The sequence below is a fragment of the Phalaenopsis equestris genome, unplaced genomic scaffold (genome assembly GCF_001263595.1).
Source record: "Phalaenopsis equestris unplaced genomic scaffold, ASM126359v1 Scaffold235833, whole genome shotgun sequence".
NCBI lineage: Eukaryota > Viridiplantae > Streptophyta > Magnoliopsida > Asparagales > Orchidaceae > Phalaenopsis > Phalaenopsis equestris.
In genome coordinates, this window is record NW_018253690.1 from 10,796 (window position 1) to 14,802 (window position 4,007).

Below are 4,007 nucleotides of genomic sequence, written 5' to 3' on the forward strand. Positions count from 1 at the left end.
GGCGTTTGTGATGGGCCCTTTGCCATTTTTTTGCCATTTTTATGAGGTGTTCCGGAATCAGCTGGGCAGCATGAACTACTGTCCCTTAGATTGGACTCATTCCATTCCTTCGTTTGGCTGTGCTTTCGTTTGTTCAGCTGATAATTATGATTGAAGTAAACAAAGTTTAATATTTTTGTCCTTTGACCTTTCCAAAGTGTTGTCGTTTGGTGTTTATAAGCAAAACCCACTAGATTTTCTCGAGATTCTTATGACATATTTTTTTTGTGCACCGGCATGTAGATAAAAATTGAAGTTCTAGAATTTATATATATAATTGGATAGGAATTGAACAGTATGTATGTAAATCTTCATCTCTTTTTTAGTCTTCCATGACATTTCCCTTCAACTTTACTATTACTTCTCTATTTACCTCATTATAATATATATTTCTATAAGTTTCAATTTGTTAATTCATAAATCTTCATCTCTTTTTTCATCTTCCATGACATTTTCCTTCAACATTAACTATTGTTTCTCTATTTACCTCAATATATGTATACAAAGAATATGCCGACGCGAATCTTAAGACAAATAGACAACTCAAGAAGAAATGGAAGATCGGTCGCGTAACCTGTTGGCTACAGCTTCTAACGACTGACGAATCAGATGTGGATGGAAGAAATATGAAATGAACAACCAAAAGGGCCTATCAAAGGATTTCGACCCCCAATACGACAGTGGCTTTATTGGAATCGAACATCAGATGATTCAATCCCAAATTGAGTATAGATGAACCAAAAGTATGACAAGCGATTGACAATCTTCTCACCATCTTATTATATTTAAATTTTCTTGTAATTATTGAACTCTTAAAAGGCTAATAATGATAAGGCAAATCTGTAATTTTATAAAATCAAGGTCCATTCATATAAAAATATCGATATCATGAATAAAAGATGTATTCTCTACTATTCTCTATTATACTCTCTTTGTAGTGTGACATTATATATCTTAGATGTGTTTCCCAAACACTTTCAGATTCAAAATTCTTTAAGTTTTGGTCAGTGTGCAAACATGTCATCAATAAAAAAAGGAGCTCAGCAACAATAAGAAGGTTAATTCAATCAGAGTGACATGGTAGAAATATCACGCACTAGGGAGTTCATGGAGGAATTCGTTTAGCAATGCTTAAAAGACTTGAGGATTCAAATCACTAACCAGTTAGGACAATTCACAAAGGTACTCGGAGCAGTGGCTGTCCTATGGGCAATCCCAATTCCCAGAGAAGAACCGACCCAACAAGGGGCACCCAACCCCCCTCAAGGGGAACCGCTGGTGAACGAAATAAGTAGGACAATTCGTCTGTAAGAGAAGCATGACAATGTGTTATACTGAGATGGTGTCAAATTTGCCCCCCTTGGAGGAGAGGAATCGACTAGCGTGGACTGACGTACTGCGAAAGTCGGAGATCTCGCTGCAAGTCTCAGAAGTTGAGACCCCAAAAAAGTTTAAAATGTCCGTCCTAGAGTCATACAAAGGGCGGTCGAACCCCAACAACCACCTCATGTTGTTTGAATCTTCCACATGTATGCTAAAAATCTCTAATGCTCTCAAATGCAAATTGTTTTTTGCAACTCTGAAGTCATATGTGCTAAGTTGGTTCAACAGTTTACCTGATAAGGTGATCGTCAGTTTACCTGATAAGGCGAACACAACTGATAATGACACCATATTTTTTTACGGTGAAAACCCGAAAAAGGAGAAAACACGATGCATTGTCCAATTAAAGAGTTTTACTATAAAAAAACAATTATAGTTGCAAGCACTTATCCTAGCCAAGAAATGGTTACTATGTTTTCCAAGTTATAACATCGAAATGTTGATTAATTTGTTGCTATGAACGGGCAACAACTGATAGCAATTGGTGATGTTCGGTCGGTGGTGATCGACGACATTTGACGGTGATCGATGACGGTCGGTGGTGGTTGACGGAGGTCGGTGGTGGTCGACGACGGTGGACGACGACCGACGACAATCGACGAAAGTTGATGACAATCGGTGACGGTGGTGTTGAACTTCAAGCTCTTCCTCAAATCTCAAACTCTCCTCCCATCTCATAAGAGGGGTAAAAATTTATTTATAGTATTATGAGTGAAATTGATGCTGAAATATGAACAACTTCGATCTAACTGTCTGGAAAGCCGCATTTGATAGACCTTTGAGTGCCTCAAGAAAGTTGAAATTGAGTGAGTTTGGGCTCGTTGGTTTCGTTTTTTTAAGACGCTCGACTCAATTATAAACAGATCAGTTCAACATCAGTTCAACATTTCGGTTGTGTCTAGAAAGTTTTCAAAAGTGATTTAATGACTTGATTGGAGTTTGATTCAGTTCAACCGGATCAATGCTGGTATCATTGGGTCCGTCTCATCGAGCCGATAAATTTGACTTTAATTTTGATGAAATCGGAACACTAGATGACTTTTAATCAATGTTTGAACATTTCTTGCTAAAAAAATTGTTTTCAGATCCGTGTTATGCCTCAAGATTTATGTTGGATGATGTAGACTAATGGTGACGTATCAAGATAAATAAACTAACCTCATTGTTTAACAAATCAAGTAATATATTAAATTAAATTGGACTATAAAAGAGCCAATAGATTTGAATTGGGACATTATTCGACTTTAATTACTTATGTATGCTAGCATGCATAAAAATATTTCTAAGTCTATGTATGCTTTTTTCTAACATTTAAAATATGCATAAAAAAAATCAATCTATAGCTATCGTGTGAACCCATTAAGTAAATTTTTTAGAATACTTAAGTTGTGAAGAAATGCTGTGTCACATTTTGGACCGCGAAATTCAACAATCTCATTGTTCATCTATTCATTTTGTCGTAGTACTTTGGAAGAACCAGTCAAAGCGAGAAAAAAGTCATGAGACTGAAGAAGAGATTATCACGAGGCATTCACAATTATTCATGAATTCATGTATAAATTTGAGGATCAATTTTTTTTAAGGGAGTGGTATGTAATAATCGAACTTTCTTATCCTTCTTTTTGGTAATCATAATCGTCGTCTTTTGGATCACAAGATTCTTGGGATATCTCGCTCTCATAGCTAAATTGACTTTCCAATGTGCATAATCCATTATTTTCATGTGATTTTGCTGTTGCGCCTTCTAAATCATGTTTCTCGTGTCTGGCCCTTACCGACCTTACTCCTGTTTTGAAAAGAAGTCTGGTGCATCACAACTTTCCTTGCATTAGTCACTGATTGTTATGTTGTGGAGTTTAAAACACCCACCCATGACATCCTAAATCCCACAATGACGACAAGAAAGCCCTTGGAGATTTTTCTGGCAAGGACGCATGGTGTATTCTAGCCTATATGGTGCACGCCGAGGTATACAACGCCCCAACACCAGTCCCAAATTCTTTCCTAGCAAGCGACACCATTCTGTCATTTTTTGTGGCGCCCCCACGTTGGCTATTAAAAAAAAAAAATCAAATTGCAACTTAAAAAAACAAAAAAAAACTTGTCTGTCAAACTACCGCCCTCCCGCTCGGTTTCATTTGGCGGTCACCATCGTCAGACCACCACTACTCGACCATCGCCATCAGGCACGACCACCGTTGGACCACCGCTGCTCGATCCACGCCAAACCACCATCATTTCTTCCCAACCACCAACGAATTCACATCCCACCTGTATAAATATTACATTCTACTATTCATTCGAGGGCCGGTAAAAATTTAAATCTATATTAACATAGTGAAAATAGCTTAAACTGATCCAACTCTTGTGATTTTACCACTTTAAATATTTCACAAAATTTTTTTTGATATTTTTTATATATTTATTTTTATTTGTGTGTATTAATACGGTAATATATCATTTGAACGCTGAGAATTTAAGGACACGATGATGCTGAAGAATTTTGCTGTATGCACGTAAATATGAATGTTAAGATTTTAGATATATAAAATTATAAATACATAAAAATTGTGTAGTGTCAATTG